The sequence below is a fragment of the Callospermophilus lateralis genome, chromosome 14 (assembly GCF_048772815.1).
Source record: "Callospermophilus lateralis isolate mCalLat2 chromosome 14, mCalLat2.hap1, whole genome shotgun sequence".
In the NCBI taxonomy this organism is placed as follows: Eukaryota; Metazoa; Chordata; class Mammalia; order Rodentia; family Sciuridae; genus Callospermophilus; species Callospermophilus lateralis.
In genome coordinates, this window is record NC_135318.1 from 11,094,120 (window position 1) to 11,116,160 (window position 22,041).

Consider the following 22,041-nt stretch of genomic DNA (forward strand, 5'->3'; position numbering starts at 1 on the left):
GTCTTTGAAGTCCTGGGATGAAGTGGTCTCTGAGGTCCCCCAGAAACAGAGTTAGAACTTTGAAACTTCACAGAAGTCCCTTCTCACCGTGTCGGGTGTGTCTTTGTCTCCCTGAAGCCTGGCAACTCCTGTGCCCCTGCCACCAGCTGGTTACTGAAGGTTTGCTGTCACACACAGGGACAAAGGGAAGCTAGATGTGACAGGTGGAAGAGAAACTCCGGCTCCATTCCCAGGGGGTTCACGTCAGGCCTAGACACTGCTCTGTCTACCGCTGACTTTCTGTGTCGTCTAAGGGGAAGCTGCAACCTGCCACTCAGCTTCCGCGTTTGTCAATGGTGGTAGAGGAAGACAAGACCGCCGTTTGTCTTGATCTGCACTGTGAATTTGGCCCCCTTTGTTCTGTCCCGTTGATGGATCTGAAACTCTGACTCGGGTCGGTTGTCTCTTTCCAACCTCTGTGATCTAAGTTGCATCCCATAGGATGTCCTGAGTCCTGGCCACAGTTTGTCCATTTCTGTCTCTGATTCTTTTGTCACTAATCAACTGCCCAGCTTGGTCCCCTTCTGGTGTTCGTGTGACCTCTCAGAGGTCGGGCCAGGCTCTGTACGTGAAGACCTGCAAGAATACTTTTTGAGTTTCTCCGTTTGGCAGATGAAGAGCTGAGTTTCAAAGACATCTAATCACCTTCCTGAGGAAGATGTGTCACCTGGAAAGCCTGACATCTTCCCACTGCCCCCTGCTGTTTCAACCAATCTGGAGAAAAATGTCACTTTTCTACTTGTTTTAGCTCAATTTGGAGCAAGACTCCTACAGAGGCACTTTGGGTGCTTCTATCACGTGGTCCTTGGAAGGTTATACGCATGTATTAAAAACTAGATCAAACTGGGTACAATGTCACAGGCCTGTAATCCTAGTGTCTTAGAAGGCTGAGGCAGGAGGATTGTGAATTCAAGTGAGGCGCTAGGCAACTCAGTGAGACCCTGTCTCTAAAATAGGGCTGGGTATGTGGTTCAGTGGTTGAGTGCCCTTGAATTCAATCCCTGGTACCTCCCACCCCATGCCCCCCAAAAACCTAGATCAAGTCCTGTATCCCAACTACTCAGGAAGCTATGGTGGGAGGATCAAACATTTGAGGCCAGCCTCAGAAACTTAGCAAGACTCTCAGCAACTTAGTAAGGTCTTGTCTCAAAATAAAAAATTAAAGGGACTGTGGATGTAGCTCAGAGGTAAAGCACCCCTGGGTTCAATTCCCACTACCACAAAGCAAGCAAACAAACAAAAAGAAATAGATTTAGTTCCTAAAGGAGTGCACTATATATATAGGCAGGCTTCAGTGAACCCTTTTGTAAAGTGAGGATTTTTTTCCCTGTGCAATTTTAACAATATTTGTCTAATCTATTTCCTTTCTAGACTGGAACTATTTTTTTTTTTCTCAAATAGAATCTTACAAGTATTTGTTCACCATTTGATCCTTTATAAAGGGTTTCTTTATCAAATGCATGAATGATGATCTGAAGGATCACAATTAATATTGCAATTGTACGAACAAAGCCAAGTTTATTTTGAAATATCTTCCAAATCTTTAACCTGATATTCAAGATCGTTTATGCTCTGGGAAAAACCTCTTTCTACCTTATTTTCTACCTGCCTTAACACATTTCATGTTTCCATCACACTATAAACCCTCCTCTTTCCTAGAAGAAAAGTCCTCCTCTGAGCCTCTGGTAACTTGGATTCCTTCCCTTTAGATTCTCCTTCTTCCAATACCACCATTTTTTAAAAAATTAAATTATTTATTCTATTTTGTTATACATGATGGTAGAATGCATTTCATTTCATATTGCACATACAGAACACAATTTTTCAAGTCACTGATTGTTTTCTCACACCATTCGTATCTTCATACATGTACTTGGGGTAATGATGTCTGTCTCATTCCATCATCATTCCTACTCCCTTGCCCTCTCCCTCTCCCTCCCACTCCCTCCCCTTTGCCCTATCTAAAGTTCCGCCATTCCTCCCCGTCTCCTGCCCCACCCATCACCATTATGAGTCAGCATCCTCACATCAAAGAAAACTTTTGGCCTTTGGTTTTTTGGGATTGGCTTACTTCACTTACCATTATATTCACCAACTCCATCCATTTACCTGCAGATGCCAAGATTTTATTCTCTTTTAATGCTGAGTAATGTTCCATTGTGTATATACACCAAAGTTTCCCTATCCATTAATCTGTTGAAGGGCATCTGGGTTGGTTCTACAATTTAGCTATTGTGAATTATGCTGCTATGAACATTGATATGACTGCATTACTATTGTGTGCAGTTTTTAAGTCCTTTGGGTGTAAATCAAGGAGTGGGAAAGGTAGGTCAAATGGTGGTTCCATTTCAAGTTTTTCAAGGAATCTCCATACTGCTTTCCAGATTGGCTGCACCAATTTGCAGTCCCACCAGCAATGTATGAGTGTGCCTTCCCCCTCCACATCCTCGCCAACACTTATTGTTGTTTGTATTCTTGATAGCTGCCATTCTGACTGGAGTGAGATGAAATCTTAGAGAAATTTTGATTTACATTTCTCTAATTGCTAGATATTCCAACACCACCTCTTAACCTAGTTGCTTGAATGCACACACACACACACAAATACACCCTCACCTGGCCCGTCCTCCCAGCTCAGCCAAGTGCCACAAATCAGCAGTGTCCAATGTAGTAGCCACCAGTATAGGCTATTTTCATTAAAATCAGTTAAAATAGAACATCAACAGAGGAACTGATAAACAAAATGTGGTTTTAGGTTCATAGAATATTCTTTGGCCTTGAAAGGGAAGGAAATTCTGATGTTTGCACAACACAGAGGAACCTGGAAAACACAGGCAGTAAGAGTCAGATGCACAAGGACAAATCTTGTCTGATTGCACTTACATGAGTGATCTATCACTAGCCAATTTATTTATTTCTTTATTTTTAATATTTATTTATTTTAGTTTTTTGGTGGACGCAACATCTTTGTTTGTATGTGGTGCTGAGGATCGAACCCTGGCCGCACGCGTGCCAGACAAGCGCGCTACCGCTTGAGCCACGTCCCCAGCCCCTCACTAGCCAATTTATATGGAGACAGAAAGTTGAGTGGAGTGGAATACAGGCTGGGAGTAGGGGAATGGGAAGCTATTTAATGGGTATAGAGTTTCAGTTTGGAATTATAAAGTATTCTGGAAATGGATAATAGTGATGCTTGTAGAACACTGTGAATATACTTAATGCTGCTGATGCACACTTAAATGTTTAAAATGGTAAATTTTGTGTTAAGCACATTTTACCACAACCAATATAAACTATGTTTGAACCTTTAAAAAAAATTAAATAAAAGAAAAAAAAATCAGGTTCTCAGTCATGCTAGCCTCGTTTCAAATGTCCAACAGTGGCCACTGTATTATTTCCATCCCCAGGGAAGTATCTAGTGGATAAGAATGTTCCAGTATCTAGTGGATAAAAATGTTCTGGACTTTTCCAGGTCGACTTCTAGACCACCGGGTTTTCTTGAAGCTCCATCACTGTAAGTACGCCCTCCTTGGAATTCTTGTAATGATTTATTTTGATCTCTCAAGATTTTATCACACTCTTCATTGTATTTCAGGCAGTTGATAGTTGTGTAGTCAGTCGATAACAGCAAGGCGGGGAGGAAATCTCACATACCTGAGTGGCTCATCCCAGCCCGCACTCCAGTGCCCGGCAGACTAGTCAGCACTAACCAAACAGGCACCTTTGGGTGAAAGGACAGGTCTAGAAGACAGACTGGTGCACAGCAGAGCTTTCATGCTCTGGTCTTCTCGGGAGCACAATTCCATTTTGTATATTTCGGAGGCCACTCCCAGTGGACATATTTGTCTTCCCTGAATAAATCTGTATCACAACTCTTGGGCCAGCACTCTCCTGGGAATGAAGAGAGTGCTGTCTGGGAACTCTGTGAATTAGATAGAAATTTGTCCTAGGTACCTGTGAAGTCACTTCTCAGCTAACTATTGAAGGGAGCTGCCAAGTTTTTCTTCCAAAAACAAACGGCGAACTTGCTTTGTTTTCTGTAACACAAACTCCTGGCCACAAATAGAGCCCTCCTCTGCTCATTATCTTGTCACTGAAACCTCTGGCTTGGTGCATTTCCCTATAAAATAAACCTGAGACCTTATTCACAAGGAGAAAAACCCCAAAAGCGGGCTTTACTGCGTATGAAAGGGACCCAGTGTTAAAAGAGCTTTCTCCTGCCTCTTCAGTTGGATGATGGAATCTCATGGCCAGACAACATTTTTTGGCTGGTAAGTGCAGAAACGACCCTCTTGAGTTACCACTTAGTGAATGAGGGCCTTTGTTTCCCACAGAAGAATTAAAAACCTGCGGGCCTCCCCCACGCAAACAGGAATATGTTTCACACAGCGGTGTTGGGATTAAATGACTGTATCACGAAAAAAGCCAGAACAATGCCCGCTCACATTTTAATCATTTACCTGGCATTCCACAGAGAAAGTTCCGCCTACAACTAGAAGATTAGGTCGAGAGTGGTGTTGCCCAAGTGCTCTCCATGAACCTCGGCTCCTTTTCCTGCATAGCCAAAGTAGAAAGTAAAGGGCAACTGTAGATTTCCCACCAGCAAATCTAAAGACAGGGACACCAAGTCCGGATGCTGGGAGGGCCTTCCTGCTCACTCCAAGGAGCGCGGGGTCCAATCCCGACCTTCCAGAGGTGCCCTGGGTGGGTCACACACAGGGTCGGGAGCCAAGCGGAGATGAGAAGCTTGCTTTGGACTCCGGCCAGCATGTTTTCTTCTGTAGCAAGTGACCAATTTTGGCATTTCTCAAACTCAAAATGATGTGCCTTTTCCTCAAAGTGATTCATGGTATCTGTTTGGAAATGAAGTCCCACAGAGACACTGTGTGCAGCCCAGGAAAAATCTGCCCAGGTCCCCCTGAGCTACTGCTCATTGACTGGGCACCTAGGCCACTGAATCGTCCACAGTTTTTCTTCATCTGTGCAGTAAGGAGAGCACGGTGAGTCTCATGGGCCCATAGGTGCACAGTGTCGTTAGGGCTTGAGTGCCAGGCAGATGCAGGGTGCCGTTATCCCTGTGAAAACTGCTGTTCTGCTCCGTGTCAAACCAGGAAGGAGGATGGAAAGGGGGAAGAGGTGCCCCTGCAGGAAGAGTCAGGTTTATAGACATGAGAAGCTGGTCCTGGAGCTAGAGGGACTGTCCTTTCCTAGGTGGACTGGAACTCAGATGGTGGTCAAAGGCAATGGTCGTGACAATGACCATGGTCAAAGGTGTCCCAGAGGATGGAGTGAACAGAGGGCCACACAGTATAGACCAGTTACCGCGAGGAGAGGACAGGTGCTGGCTTCATCTCTGGCTAGACCGCTGAACCCCTCTGTGCCTTGGCTCTTCCTGTGTAAAATGGGCCCAGTTGAGGTCCACTCTGGGGCTGGTCAGAATCATCAACTCAAAAGCCCTTGGCACACTGTAGGTGAGTGGCCAAGGTCAGGGAGGAAGACAGGAGGGGCCTGTTCTGAGCTCAGTGAGTGACCAGCGATATGTGGTGTTGGGCAAGGCACCAGGCACCGGGCACCAGGAGGAGACAGAGACAGAAGAGGATGGTGTTGGAGGCAAAGGGATGAAGGTGGGTGAGGAGGGAAGAGAATTTCCTGAGATTACAGGGTGTCCTTACTCTTTAGAACAACACCCTGTAAGGTTGAGGGCAGGGAGGACTGCTGAACCCCAGGAGGGACCGGGTCCCCTCCTTCCCCAAGGTGGTCTTGCCATAGGCAGGAAACCCTGCAGGGCAGCCACAGTGCCTTCCCTCCCTCTTTTCATGGCCCAGACAACCTGGGGAGAAGACTGGGATAGAATCAAAGTCTTGGGATCTCTCGTCCTCCCAGGTTAGCTAGTCCCACTGCCTGGCACTTGGTGTCCTTCTGTTGGGCACAGAGGTGGACGCCCCTTCCCGAGTGCCCCAATTCTTCTTTGAACAACACTGACCAGAAGGAGATTTGATTTTAAAGAATTTTTTAAATATTTATTTAGTTGGTTAGTTGTAGTTGGACATAATACCTTTATTTGTTTATATGTGGTGCTGAGGATTGAACCCTGGGCCCCACACTTGCTAGGCGAGCACTCTACCGCTGAGCCACAATCCCAGCCCAAGAGTTTAATTTTAAAACTGGCTCAGGTGTCAGTCTCTGTAGGTCTACTGTCACCTTCATCCAATAGCAAAATGACATGGGCACTTATGGTCCTTTTTTGTGTGCACCGCACCATGCGCCACGCTGTCTCAAGCGCCTAAGGGTTTAGGCACCTGGGGGAGGGTTGTATTATCCTGGTTTTAGAGACAGAAAACAGGAGCACAGAGAGGTCAAGTCTTTTGCTAAGAGTTACACAGTAAGAGGATCCTGTGTCTGCCCATCACCACGGGTCCTCTTCCTCTAGAACACCCTGTGTCCTTTCTAGATGTCCCTTCACACTTTCTACCTTGGAGTAAGTGTTGGTATCTGGGATTTCACCTTCTTGGGGTCAACCAGCCCAAAGCCCCGCTGACAGCCAGGCCCTGTGGACTTTGAGTTTTGTGGGATCTCAAAGATGCTTTGTGGTTTTTACTGATATCAAGCAGAGGAGGGAAGGGCCCCTGGTATTTGCCATGCTGAGGGCTGGGTGTGACTGTAGGCCACCCCTGGACCCCGGGGCCCTTGCACTTGCTTCCTGACTGCCACACCCTGTTCAGTTGGAGAAGCTGTCCTACCTAAGTTGTGGTGGTGTTTTGTTTTCATCCAGTGTGTATAAGACAGCAGATGTTTGATGACTTCATGAAAGAAAAATGTCATTTCCGAGGAAATCCAGTTGTGTCTTGCTGGTTCCCAAAGTTGGGAGAGAGGCCCCCATTCTTGTTTTCTGTCTCCGTGACTGACCTGGACGGACCTCTGGACCCTGTCCTTCCCTGCTCCGAGCCTTGCCTTCTCCTGGGATGATCTCTCTCCATTCTGGTGAGAAAATCCTTCCCTCAAGGCTGCAGTGCTGTTAGCTCCATGTGCCCCCACACTCTGTCCTTGCGGTACTGAGCCTGGGGCACAGGTCAGCACCCCACCCCCCAAGTGTCCTCCAGTTTCCATGGGTTCCAGGGTCCCTCTGTGGTGCCTCGCCCAGTGCCCGGCTCACGGCTGGGGCCCCTTTGGGTGGGATCCAGTTCTATTCAATGGCCATCCACCTAATTTCTTCTATACTCCCCAGCGTGCTCTGCTGCAGGACTGTGGGATGGGAAGAAGCCATTGATTCCTTGGCCCAAATTCAAGGCCAATACATTCTTCCATTTCAGAATGCTCCTTCTTTTGTCCTGGAGGAAGGAAGAGAGCCCCTGTCACCCACTTGGGCTGGGCACTGGGCTGAAGAATTTGGAGTTCTCATTCCCCCTGGTTCTAGGAAGTGTTATATAAATAAGAGTCACACCAGCGAATCTCAGTTCCCCACAAACCTTTCTCTTCTATGCCTCTGAAGGATAAAGATCTATTTGTCTCTGTGTGTATGTTACAAAAAATGAATGGGGATTTAATTACAGCGGCTCATTTCCTAAAAGGAAGTCCTATTTACGATGTACCATATGTTTTGCCAGCGGCCATACCCCTGAGGGCTGCAGTCTTGTCAGATCTCCTTAGATAAGCAGGGTCCTGCTGGCCTGGCCTCACAGGGAACCTGGGAGGACAGGCAGAGGGGTCCAGGAAGTGGGGAGGGGGGCAAAGGTGGGTTCCTGGCTGGGCTGAGCTCGGACCACTGGAGAGCATCAGTCAGGGAGCAGGGGAGGCTGCCTGGGCTTCAGAGGAGATGGAATCAGAGGTTTAAACAATTTGTGATGATTAAAACTCGCCTGGCTTTTTTCATCTACTAAAGTGGCTCTTGAGGGGGAGAAAGACTCTCTCTGATCCTTCCTTTCGTGGTTTTAATTCCCCCTCCGCCACTTCTGAGCCAGCGCAGATGGCTTCCCAGAGCCGGAGAACCTTCTAGGAGGGGTGCTGGAAGGGGAGGGGGCCTGGGGTCTTGGGGAAGGAGCCTGGCTGGGTCCTAGTGCACATTCCTTCCCTGACTTCCACTGTGGCTCATCTTTCATGGGGAGGCCGAGGATGGGCTGGGGGCTGTTTCTTAGCTATGGATGAATGTGGTTTCCACCACCTGCTAGTGTCTGGCTCAACGGATGAGATTCATGGCTCGTAGTCTCCTCTTTCTACTCAGTGTTCCTTTTGCTCCCCAAGACTTGTACTCCTTTCCAGTGTGTCCTATTTCTCCTGCCTGCTTGCTTGACTCTGTGCCTCGGGGTGTGTGTGTGTGTGGCGGGGGCGGGGGGGGGGCGTGGTTTTGGGGATTGGACCCAGGGCCTTGCACATGCTAGGTAAGCCCTCTACCACAGCCGCACCCCCAGCTCTATATTTATTTATTTAAATTATTTATTTATTTTTATTTGAGATGGACACTCCTTAAGTTGCTCAGTCTGGCCTGGAACTTGCCATCTTCCTGTGTTGGCCTTCTGGGAAGCTGGGACTGTGCCACAGCATCCAGCTCTACCTCTCTTATTTTTTTTTTTGGTGGGGGGGGAGGTGACGAGGTGCCAGGGATTGAACTCAGGGGCACTAGACCACGGAGTCACATCTCCAGCCCAATTTTTTATTTTATTCAGAGACACGGTCTCACTGAGTTGCTTAGTGCCTCCAAGTTGCCGAGGCTGGCTTTGAACTCGTGATCCTCCTGCCTCAGCTCGAGCTGCTGGGATTACAGGCGAGCACCCCTGTGCCCAGCTTCCATCTTACTTTTTAAACTCTATCCCCAGAGACATGGTCAGTGTCTCTTTTCCTTTTCTCATGGTTCTGCCCGCTGTCCGCTGTCCCTTGTCTTACTTAGGTGTCGTGTGTCATGAAATTCCATTTTGGCACCAGCCTTCATTTCTTATGCTCTTTAAAGTTTGCCCTTTCTGACTTGGGGTGGGTGTGGACACTAGAATCAGGCCAACCAGCAAGTAGTCCTGACTTTTCTACGAAAAGATCTAGCAACCCTGGGATGCACTTACTGGGGGTTGCATTTACCAGCTCCGAGGCAGGTGGTGGTGACCAGGCAAAGCCAAGAGAAATCAAGTGACTTCCTGGGGCGGGGGGGGGGGGGGGGGGCTAAGAACATGATAGGAATTAGGATGGGGATAGGCAGTTTTTGGACAGTAATCCTGGAAGGCTCAAACCTGCCTTTCCCTCAGGAAAACCAGGATCTGGCTGAGGGAATGACTGGCAGCTGATTAGCTGGTGGGAAAGTGTACCTTAGGGATGTGTCTGCTTTCCCTGTTGAGTGGAGATGCCTGGGGCTTACTGTGGGCCCAATACCTCCCCCTGAGGCCCAGGAGCTCTGGGGACAGGGATCCACCTGCTCATCTCCCTTTTCTGCCAGTCATCAGAAGAGGATCTTGCAAAAAGGAAGTGTCCAGAAGGTGGCCATGAGTACCATCACCTATGTCCACCTGGCTTCCCTGCTCAGGCTTCTGGACTCTGTCACCCTTTGCCTTCCTGAGGGGCTAGACCAGGGCTTTCTCAGGCTCACCGTTTCTGGCCTGTGGCTAAACCTTTTGGCCTCTCCTCCACATTATCTCCAAGGAGGAATTACGCGGGATTTAGGTCCATTTGAGAAAGCGTCCTTCTAATTTCCTGGGACTTAAAGCTCCTTCAGGCTCTCTCGGCGACCCCTCTCTAAGTAGAAGGTGATTTGATTCGAGATGCCGTTTGCTAATTGGAACCCTCTAGCTCTTCGGTTACACAAGATTCCAGGGCGCCACCTGACCCTCTGCCAAGCCGGCTGGGTTTTTAAAAGGTATTTTTAGCTAGACTTCAGGGGTGAGAATTTGCTCAACTTGGTGGCAGTAAAGCTGTGACCCCTGGTCCCCTCGTCACTCTCCCTTTCTTTTCCTGGGTCTGTCCCTCCATACTCTCTCCCTCTCCCGGCTTTCCGCTTCCCCTCTCTGTTGTGCATCTCTAGCCGGGAGGCCTCTGCTGGGTGTGTGCACGTGTGCGTGAGCATACATGGAGATGTGTGCTTGCAGGAGTCGGCGTGAGGGCTGGCTGGGCGAGAGTGTGGCCACAGTGCCAGGCGGCCATGCTGCATTTCTGGCTGCTCATTGTTCAGTCCCGTCGCCATGGTGACGGGAGCAGCTGCTCCATTCTGGGCCTTGGCTTGGCTGTGCGGGGCGGCTGCCCGCCTGTCTGCCTGCCCGTCCGCCTGCCCAGTCGTGGGAGCTGCCAGCTCTGCGCCCTCCCGCTGCCCGCAGGCCCTGCCAGGCTGGGCGCAAGAAAGCGTGTTTACTAACACCATCCACACGGCTCCCGGGGCACCGCGGCTCTGCCCAGAAGATGTCAGGCCCAGGGCACCGGGAGGTGGGCCTAGAGCCAGGCTGTCTGCAACAAGGGAAACCGGCCCAGCCTGCTGGCTGCAGCTCTGGCCTGCCAGTGGCTCCCGGCCTCCCAGCAAAGCTGCAGGCACTTGGGGGGCCAGAGGCCCCAGGGAGGCCTCCCTCCTCTTCCCCTCCTGGAATGCCACATAGGAACCTCTGACTGTGGCCTCCATCGCACTCTATTCCAGCTGAGTCCTTTTCTACCCCCCTGAGGGCTCTGCCCAGGACCGAGGGGACATTAAGTTCCAAAGCACTGGAAGACACAGTGAAGAACTGTGAGGGACTCGCGGGACATCTCAGTCCTGTGAAATTGGAGTGAGCCAGGGCAAGCACGGTCAGTGTAGAAACCCTCCATGCCCAGGCCAGGGCTGTTCCGTGTGGTCCCCTTTGAGACAGGGCCAGTGCCCCCAGAACCTGTGAGCCCCTCCTTTCCTCCTCGGCCTCTTCTCTTTTTCCATCACGCTCTCCCTTCCTCTTCCTCTCCTCTGCTGCTTCTTCAGGGAGTCCTAGGCTGTGTGCGTGCGCGTGTGTGTGTGTGTGTGTGTGTGTGTGTGTGTGTGTGTCCCCTTAGGGGAGCTGAGGATATTTCTCCTCTGGACTTTGCCCTCTGCACCTAGCCCAGGGATACTTGGTGGCAACTGGTCTGCATCCCCAGGGTGGGGTGGGGAGGTGCCCTGCCTTTGGGGCCTGTCTCCTCTCCCACCCTCCAGGCTGTCTCTCCAGCCCTCCTTGGGACACAGGCAGCTGCTCTAGGCTTGCGTGGGCTCCTGAGGACCCTGCCCCGAGCATGCCCTGTGGTCCTCACCCACTGCCCTCACACCAGCCTCTTCCCGAGAATCGAGAATCGCTGCAAATCTGAGTGTAAACTCACTTCTGTTCTCCACTCCTTCAGTAAGCAAATATGAAGCACCAGTGAAGGGCAGGCGCTGCGATTGCAGTGTAGGCAGTGGGGGCCCAGCCCTGCGAGGCCACTTTGCCCATGTTTCAGCCTGCTCTTGGCCACAGGCTGGGTCGTTCCCCTTCAGGCCCCTGAGGATGCAGCTCACCCATCCCGCGCTGGAGAAGGTCCGAGGCTTGTTGCTCACCAGTCAAAGAGAAGGCACTCATGTGACTGTGCCCCTATCAGGTTGGACCCCAAATCTAGTCTTGGTCACACAGTGAGAAGCTGCTTATGACCTCAGGCTTTAAATCGACCTCCGGCCCCAGCACACTTGGGAGACATATTCCCTGGAGGCTTCCCAGGCTCCTACCTGGCCACCTGTAGTGTTCTTGAGTGCAGCCCTGATGAGGTTCTGGGGCCAACACTGGTCTTCAGGAAGGTGGCCACGAAGTCTTGCCATGAGCAGCTTTGGCGAGGGGCAGGTGGCAGAGAAGGAATCTGTTTATGAGGACCTGGTGTTGGACAGTAGGGCCCGTTTTAACTATTTATTTAGTGTCTACCACATGCAAGCATGAGACTAAGTGACTTCCACACCAGCCCAATTTGCTTAATCTGCGCTGGGATCCAGGGAGGTAGGAATCTTCCCGTTTTGCAGATAGAAATGTGGGGCTCAGAGACTTTAAGTGACTTGCCCAAGACTACCCAGCTTTGGTGCAGAACCCAGCTCTGAAAACTCACCTCTTCTTCCTGAGTCATCCCGTCTCATAAGATTTTGGGGCCCCTCTTCAAAACAGTGTCTCGAGAACCAGCTCTGCACTGGAGGACTCCACAAGGACACCCCAGGTGAGTCTACCCCGCAATCTCTCCCTTGGTCAAGACACCCCTGCTTTTGACTGGAACCCAAGAGCAGCCTCCTATCTCCAGGCCTCCATTTCTGCCTTGATCTAGTTGTTTTCTTATGTGGTCACCTGAGGGGAAAGTCCTAGAATGTAAAGCACTAAACTATAAAGCACTCAAGGAAAACAAAAGAGAAGAAGGTGGGGGGGGGCATGAAATAATAACAACCCAGTATGTTCAACTTGACCCTTTGTGTGTCAAATGACATAAATGACATATATGAAAGTGCACGCCTCTCTCCCTCCTTCCCTCTCTTCCTCCCTGTCTCCCTCCCTCTCTCCTTCCCTCTCTCCTCTCCGTCCCTCTCTCCCTTCCTCTCTCCCTCTCTCTGCAGGGTCAATGGAGAATGAGACCCATCTTCTGCTTATAGCCTGGGGTAGCTATAGGCGAGTGAGAGAGGGTGCACCTCTATCTCTTGAGATGGAGGTGGGAGAAACGGAGGGAGCAGTTAGATCTCTGTCTAACCTTATGGAATGTCATTGCTACTGTGTATAGTTAGGTAAACTGAGTCACTAAGTAAGACTCACACCATGACTCTTTTTTTCAGTTGCAAACCAAACAACCCCTGTATGTGGGTGTATATGTTGTAAATGTTGAAATCAAAGAGAAAATTCTGCCAGGGTCTCGAGACACACTGGGATGTTAACAGCAGTTATCTAAGGTTGGGAGAGGAATGAGAGCTGGTTGGAGAGAAAATATCTGCTTTTCTTAATTCATCTGTATATGATTTCTCTTGTTACAACACATATTACTTTTTTTTTTTTTGTGGGAGTGGGGACTAGGGATTGAACTCAGAGGCACTCGGCCACTAAGCCACATCCCCAGCCCTATTTTGTATTTTATTTAGAGACAGGGTCTCACTGAGTTGCTTAGCGCCTTGCTTTTGCTGAGGCTGGCTTTATTTTATTTTTTTAATATTTATTTATTTTTCGGCAGATACCACATCTTTGTTTGTATGTGGTGTTGAGGATTGAACCCGGGCTGCATGCATGCCAGGCTAGCGCGCTACCGTTTGAGCCACATCCCTAGCCCCTGAGGCTGGCTTTGAACTTGTGATCCTCCTGCCTCAGCCTCCTGAGTCACTGGGATTACATGTGTGCACCACTGTGCTGGCATTACATGTGTGCACCACCACGCCTGCCCATACACATTACTTTAATAACTTAAAGAATATTAATAACATCTTCCCATAGTTCCCAGAGCTCTTGGGATACCATCCAAAACTCAACAGGGTTCACGACGCTTTTCAAAATCTGCCTCCTGCCTCTGTCTTGCTGCCTGATTGGAGGTTCTTCTTCAGCCTTAATTTTGTGGAGTGTTTCCCTGGCCACGCTGTCTGCCCTCCAGGTTTCTGCTCACTGTTCCTGTATCTAGGGCTCCCTTTCTACCTTGATTCCTTCTGAGGGCCTTTCTCAAGAGGGTGTCATGGGGCTGGGGGTGTAGCTCAGTGGTGGAGGGCTTTCCTAGCATGCACGAGGCCCCGAGTTCCATCCCCAGCTCCCCCCACCCGGAAAACACATCAAGGCAGTGGTTGTAATCACACGGGAAGTCTTATAACCAGAGTCCGGGGATGGCAGAGGGTCAGGGAAGGTGTCTTACAGCAGGTGACAGCTGAACTAACACTTGTTCAGTGTCTTGCTAGAAGGACCAACCAATTGGTGGAATGGTGTAGAGAGCTCTAGTTGATCTGTGGGTACCAGATCTCCCTGATGGAGAGGCTGAGACTTCTGTTCCCCTAAAGTCCTTGGGACAATTTTAACAGTCTATACAGCTCACAAGCTTTCAGTAAAGACTCCCATGGCTGGGCAAAGCCAAGGTCAGAATGGGGGTGAGTTCAATGAAATACAGCTGATAAAGTTTGGAAACCGGAGGTAAGACAATGTGAAAAATGCCCCGAAATGCCCACTTAAGGAAGAAGGATTTTAAGGAATTGGGCAAATAGACCCATGGAGAAAAGATCATAGGGAAAAAAAATATATATATATGTAAATACACACACACACACACACACACACACACATTTAGCACTGAGGATCAAACACAGGGGTGCTTTAACCACTGAACTACATTACCAGCCTTCTTTATATTTTATTTTGAGCCAGGATCTCATTGTTGAGACCTTGAGGTTGGCCTTGAACTTGTGATCCTCCTGTCTCTGAGTTGCTGGGATTACAGGTGTGTACCTACCGTATCACTGCACCCGCCTGTTTGGGTATTTTTTGATTGAAGAGCTGAGAAGTTTTTTTGCAGAAGAAATAGCCCACCCCTGCAAGATGGAACATCAGGGTTGGTCTTTTCCTTCTCTGGGCCTCAGTTTCTTCCTCTGCATGTACCTAGATATTCTCTAACAGCCCCGTTGTCACTAAAATGGGAAGAATCTCTCTTTGAAAGGCATAACTCATCCCTATTGTGACTGAAATGCTGGAGGCATAGCTGTAACACTTTCAATAGAAAAGAAGATTAAATTAAAACAAATAATTTGGACTCTGATGCACAAACTAAAAGATCAACAGGATAATACAGCTTGACAGTAACCTATAATTTAAGCAAAGATGTGTGAAATCAAGAAATGTTGAAAATCGTTTTGAAATACTGTAATAGTTTAGGGTTGAGGTTATTCAATTCTTTGTGTGCACGTGTGTGTTAAAGTACCAGTATTATATATTTTAGCTCTTATTATTCAAAGAGAGCTGGCATCATGTGTAGAATTGGGAGTTATTGTAGTCAATGTATAAACTGAAAGAAATCAGCCCAGGAGATGCAGCTTTCATGCTTATTTATGGGAAAATGCTGTTTAACTAACTTTGAAGTCAAATCTTTTGAAAAAGAAAAATCTTTCTTGTGCTTTACTAAGCCTCCCCCGCCCCGCCGAAACACACAAAAGGAAGAAAATGGGATTTTATATATATATATGAAAACAAAGTTTATGTGTTAAAAATCATTTTCTTCTGATCAGGTATCCATTTGAAGTTGAAGTTATAGAAGGACCATGTTTAGTCTAGTGGTTGTGGGTGGGGGACCGAGATCCTTGTGGACCTGATGCTTACGCCCAGGAAGTCTCCAGCAGGAATCCTTCGAGGAAAGGTCACCTGGATTGTTCTTTCTTCGGAGGCTCGGAGGACATGAGTGCACCCACAAGACCGGTCCAGCCACATTCTCAAAAGCTTCCTGTGTTAGAGGGAGTGCTAGTGAGTTCTCCCAGCCGCACGCTGGTAGCAACAAGTGGACATCCTCAGAGGCTGTGGAAACAAAGGCGCAGAGAGGAGAAGGGCTGAAAGCCGAGCCGGGACTTGACGCAGGGCACTGAGGCCCAGTGCAGGGCTCTGCTCCCCTCCCCAGGGGTGAGCTGGAGCCTGGAACACATGACGATCCCTGGTGTGTTCTGGGGACGAAGCCCCTGCTTCCATCATCAGAGTCAAGGCTCAGAATTCCCTGGGGACAGAGTCCAGCAGCCTTGGCGTCAGAGTATGAAGAGGCAGGAGGGCAGGAAGGAGAAGCCTAGTGGAAGTGATGTGGCCAGGGGAAGGAACCCTGGGGTGGGAGGCAAGTGTTTCCTTCTTTACACTTGGAGCTTCGGGAATGATCTGGTTCAGCCTGGACTTGGGCCAGCTGGTGAATGGCTTTCTTCTGCAGGCTTTAAAGGCTCTCTCATGGTTCCCCTCTGTAGCTCATCGTGTTGGAGCTGGACAGTCCCCCTTTATCCCTGTCAATCTACAGATGTCATTTGCCAGTATCTTCTGCAATGGACGAAATGTTTGTGTCCTCTAGAATACATGTGCATACTCCCTAGTCCCAGCGTCGTGGTGTTGGGAGGTGGGTCCTTTGGCAGGTGATTGTGCCACGAGGGTAGCACCTTCCCAAACGTGATTAGTGCCGTTGTACGAAGAGGACTGAGCGTTAGCTAGTCCTTTCTGCCACACGATTGTAAGGCTATCTCCTGCAAGCCAGGAAGCGGGGCCTTCCTGGACAGGATCTGCTTTCACTTTAATCTTCAACTTCCAGCCTCCAGAAATCTGAGGTTGTTTAATCCATCCACTCTATGATAATTTGTTGTAACAGGCTGAACTAAGAAATCTTTGAAAATACCCCAATTTATAGGCAGAAAACCTGAGGCTCAGAGTGGTGAAATGCCCGGTGCAGAGCAGGGGCCCAGACTCGCCTCTCCTCACCCCCAGCCTGCTGGGTCCAGCTAGCTTGCCTTTAATGCCCTGCCCTTGACTCATGGACAGAGATCTGTCAAGCCCCAGAGAATGCTGGTGGAGAGGGACCGGCTAGCGCCGTCCTCTCTGTTTCCACAACATAAACGATGCTCCCCAGGCCTCATGGACAGAAGGAGGAGGCTGTCATGGAATCTGTCTAATGGCCAACGGCGTCCTGGGGGCCTCGGCGCCAGGCCTGCACCAGGCTTCTGAGGATGCCAGGTCACTTAGCACGGAGTGCATGATCTTGAGAGTCCTCGGTCCAGGGAACAGATTTTTGTTATACACAGCATCTTGGGAGGCAGAGGGATGCCCAAAGGAGCCCTTGGCTCTGCAATCGGGCCCGCCCGGAGGGTAAGTTGCTTTACCTCTTCACTCCTCTGCTTGTGATGTGTGGAATGAGGGGGGAAGACCACGCTCAGGGCTGTTGTTGGAAGGATGGAAGAAATAATGCATGTTGGGGAACAGTGAGCTCCCTTGGACTGGGAAGGAGGGGCTCCTCTCCCTTGTTGGGCCACCTTCCTGTCTTACCTCTTCTCTACACCTGCTTCTTCACCCTGGGCTGCTAGAGTGTCACCCAGACTTGAGGCCCAGCAGGAATGCCCCTACCCAAGGACACTCAATGGGACCACCTCTCCTTAATGGATCTAGCCCTTTCTGCCAGAGACAGGTGGGTGCTTATTCGTGTTGCTTCTACACTCCTCTTTCCTTGTTTTGTGTTGGGAAGGCAAACGGTCATAGCTTTGATATTAGTCTTTTTATTTAGGAACCATCTGACCAACATTTCTGTCCCACAGTTGCCTCATCTGTATAATGAGGGTGACAGTAATGACATAGGATATAACAATAGTAATAAAGTCATGTGTGAAACAACACAGAGTCCCACCCAAAGCGGTCACTCAGCGAATGTTCAACGTCATTGTTCTTTCAGTGCTTGAAGGGTGGAGTCTATCTCATGCTTTATTTGGGCTATACAGTACTTGTCAGTTACCCGGCAGCCCAGACCAGCAGAACCTCAGAACCTGGGAATGGAAGGTGGTGTGGAAGGAAGCCAGTCGGAGTTGGTGACGTCCTAGAACAATAGCCATCACGGATTGCTTGAGCTCAGGAATCCGCTCCACCTTGTGTTCCCATCTTGGTCCTGATGTTCTATGCCCACCCACAGTGTGACCCTGGGCAGCTCAACCTGAGTCTCAGGTTGTCTCCTCTGTAGCAGAGAAAGTAACAGCATGCTCACCTGAGAAGGCTGGCTCGCTTTGCAGCCAGCCACCGAGCAGTGGCAGCATGGGTTACAGAGATGGTGGTTTTCTGAGGCCTCTGGGGGGGATTCCAGCACCAGCCCTTGGGCAGGGCCAGAGTGAGGTGGGGAGGGAGGGAACAGGTGAGGCGCCAGGCTCTCCAGGGGCCAGGCTTGCTGCGGCGATTCCCCAGCCATATGGCAGGGTGAACACTAATACAGTTGTCTGTGCACAACTGTAACCAACAATCTGCCGATTGTCTGTTTTCTATGGCACTCCCACCATGTGACAGGTGGCTCCACACCACAGTGAAGTCCTCTGGGACTGGAACAAACCCTATTTGCCCTGGGGCCCAGGCTGAAGGAAGGGCAGAAGCCAATGGAATTGATAGGAAACAGATTTTTAAATTAGAAAAGTTGACCATTAGGAACTGGGGACCACTTGGCAGAGGGTCCATGGAGGATAATGTCCCTCTGTACCTTAGTGTCCTTGTCTCTAAAGTCTGGAGTTAGGCTAGTTCATGAGGCCTCTCTGGATGCACCAGGTTAAGATCAAGGATAGATGCCATGCACATCTGCCAGGCGGCTTTTTTTAAGATTCTGTCCAAAAGATCTCTGGCTGGTAACATTTCATGAGCCCCAAATTCATCTGACCAGTTTGCTCCCCAGCGTGCACCCCCTTGGCTCTCCCTTGTCCAGGGAGCAACCATCCATCCCAACCTCTTCCCTGGACTTGCGTGGAATTGGAACCTAGGTCTGGGTGCTCCGCCTGGCTCTCTCCTTCCATTTGGGAATGAAAGGTGTTAGGCCTGCCTTCTTGGAACCCTGGGATCTGAAGACTTCCCAAGTTACAGAAGCAAAAGAAGGTAGAGAGGTGGGGGTGGGGAGGAGAGGATTGATGGGAAAGAGGAAAGGAGGAAGGATGACCGGGAACCTGAGGGCAAGGGAGGGAGAGAGGGAAAGAGACCAAGAAGGGGCTGGGGAGAAATCAGTCCGTCACTTCACTTGTTTGGGCTCCAGTCTCCTGTCTGTAGAACGGGTGTAAAAACCTTCTCAACCAGTCACTCAATAAAAGTCTCGGGGATAATGGCAATTATTACTATTAAGCCACCCAGTGTATATATAGGGGTAATAAGCTGATGGGAGATCATTGAGACAATTAGAGGGGATGTGTATGATAAACTTGGCATCTCCCCTGCCTGTAGAAGATACTTGATTCATAACAATTATTTTATAATTATTGCTACTGGTCTCTTGAAGGCAAGTCTACCAGGAAAATCTAAGCTTGAGACAAGTTTTGGGAAGTCTGACCTTCCTTTCTGCAGACCTTGCTTGGGTGTCAGGCCCTGGGGACACAAAGTCAAAAAGAACACCATCTTGGTCCTCCAGGAAGTGACACCTGTGAAATCAAAGTCAGGAGATGCTTCCAGGGCATCTGACCCCACCGCTGCCTTTCAGAGGGAGAACTCTGCAAGGAGCAGGCAGGGTGCCTCTGGTGGCAGAGCCAGAGGGGACCTCCTTCTGAACTCTAGTGTGGAGCTCAGCCCACCAGAATATCAGGAGAAACAGCAAAGATCAATCATTATCCAAATGGGCAAATGCTATCACTGTGCCCAGAGGGAGGAAACAGGCATAGGTTTCTCGTTTTCCTTTTAAGCCATTTCCAAGTTGCTTTTTGGAGTGAGACATGTGTTTCAGTTCTGTCCTTGTGGTGCTTGGCTTTTGCCATTGACGTTGGAACAATTTGTGCAAATTAGCTGGAATATTCTGAAGTCGTAACGAGTTCTCCGTTGGCCTGGAAAACATTCTGTGTCCTAATGCACAGTCATTACTCGTAATATGTTCGAAATGTACTCCATGGAACCCCAGCTTGAAATACCCAGAGATCAATTTTCAATAGACTGACAAATAGATGACATTAAACATTATTCATAGAAACAGTGTTTATTTAATCTTTAATGCTACCTAATGCATTTCGGTCAAAGCCATCAGTTCATGCTCAGGCTTTATTGTGTGGAAAATGGATGTGCTATTAATAAGTCAATACAAATACGAATATGGTTTCAATTGGAAATCATTAGGTTGCATTAAATGGCAAATGAAATCCATAGGAAGGATTTGTTTTATTTTGTTTGTAAGGAGCAAAAGGGGCCCTGAGAGGCATTTCTTTGCCTGGTAATGAGGAGGAATGATTGGTTTCTGCAGAGTGGTGGATTACAGTCTAGGCCTTGCTTTAGTCTCATTAGGTTGGGGATTGGGTGGTGCCTTTCTCTGGCACAGCTGCTGGCTGCTGCAGGCCAAGCTGACGTTGCTGTGTGCTCTGGATGTCAGCTGGTGCTGCCCGCGATGTAGCAGGTGGAGCTGTGCAGGCCCCTGTGCCTGCTCTCCTGCCCAACGCCGGTGGCCCATGAGGACCTTAGCTCTCTCCTGAGGCTGTTGGCTCTTCCGGGGTTCTGACCTGGACACATTCACTTTCCTGGCTCCACAGTGGCTACAGATAAGAACTCCAGCATTCGTGTGATTAGAAGTTTGTGAGGAGGAAAAAAAAAAGGCAGATTTTGGCACCTCATCAGGTCCCTTGTCTTACAAGGAGCTTTGTGGGTGAATGCAGCCAAGGCACTGACCTCCAGGCCCCTGCAGCCAATGAGGGTAGATTTATTTATTTATTTATTTTATTTAGAGGGGGAAGAGAGAGATGATGGGGGAAGGGGGGGGAGAGAGGGGGGAGGGGGAGAGAGAGGAGAGGGGGGAGAGAGAGGGAAGGGGGGGAGAGAGAGAGGGAAGGGGGGAGAGAGAGGGAAGAGGGGAGAGAGAGGGAAGGGGGAGAGAGAGGGAAGGGGGGAGAGAGGAGAGAGAGGAGAGGAGAGGGAAGAGAGGGAGTAAGAGAGAGTAAGAGTAAGAGCAATGAGGGTGGATTTAAAAAAATTTTTTTTGTTGTAGATGGACACCATATATAAATAAATTAAAAAATAATATATATATATATATAATATTTATTTATTTATTTATTTATTTAATGTGGTGCCGAAGATCGAACCCAGTGCCTCACACATGTGAGGTAAGCACTCAACCACTGAGCTACAGCCCCAGCCCCAAGGGTGGATTCTGAAGCAACACAGATCTAGATTTAAATTCCAGTCCCTCCATTTACCATCTGTGTGCCCTAGAGACCCTGCTTTACCTGGCTGGTCACATCTTCAGTAGTCCCCTCTCCATTCTGATGACCTCATGAGATAAGGCATGCAAAATACCAGCAGGTAGGGGTCCAGAAACTTTTTTTTTTTTTTTTTTTTTGAGAATAATACTTTGAATATTCAAATAAGGACCCAAGAAAAAAAGATTAATCGTAAGCATCTGTTGGAGCATTTATCCTTCAACTTATCGACCAAGGCTTGATGGAAAAGCCCCTCGTAATCCTCTGCCTCTTCCTTCTCATCTGGGGAAGTTATGAGTCTGTGCTTGATGCTTTTCCTGAATCTTCCCTTTATTCCTCTCCACTATGAGGAACTGCAGAAGGAGGTGATGTCCAGGAGGTGATGTCCAGGGCTGCTTGACCCCTTGAATGAGCAACTTCCTCCCACTCTCACTCACCAAGTTCTTTCTTTTGTGAAGACATCTCACCTCTCCTGGGCAGCTGGGTTGCCTCTTTCTCAGCATGAAGGAGTCCTGGTCTCAGTGAGAAGTTTGTCTGAAATCAGAGCCCTATGCAGACAGACAGTCAAGCTGCAAGGAAGTTCCAATTTCCAAAGCCTAAAGTTGCTGAGAAAAGTTCCCACAGTCTGCAGAGCATCTGCCAGTGAGGGAGTGTAGTGTTTTGGCACCATCTCCAGCAGATATGGGACAAATGACTGTCAGTCCCAGAGAACGCTCTGGGGAGTCCGGGAGTCTGGTTCGGCACACTGTGTAGGTTCACTTTTTCAGAGCAGATTCAATCTTCTCAGACAAAAACAGATTCTAACTAACTCTTGTATAGCACTTACCACGCTCCAGACACAGACCTAAATGCTTTAACTCAGTTCATACTTGCAATTGTTTTCATCTATGCACTAGATGAAGTTCAGAAAAGTTAAGCAGGTCATAGTAGAGTGAACATGGGAACACAAGTCTTGCTCTGGAGTCTGAATTCTTTCTTTCTTTCCTTCTTTCTTTCCTGGGGATTGAACCTTGTGCATGCTAAGCAAGCGCTCTATCAACTGAGCTATAGTCCCAGCACATGGAGTCTGGATTCTTTAGAGCATCATTTCATTTCTCATGGTGTCAAGTGTCTGCTCAGGGAGGTGAACCAGATCCAATAGATTTGGAGCCGTTCTGCTGGTGCTCAGCCATGGTCTTGTCACGTTACTTGGACTCTCTGAGACAAGTGGGTTAATTTGAACTAGT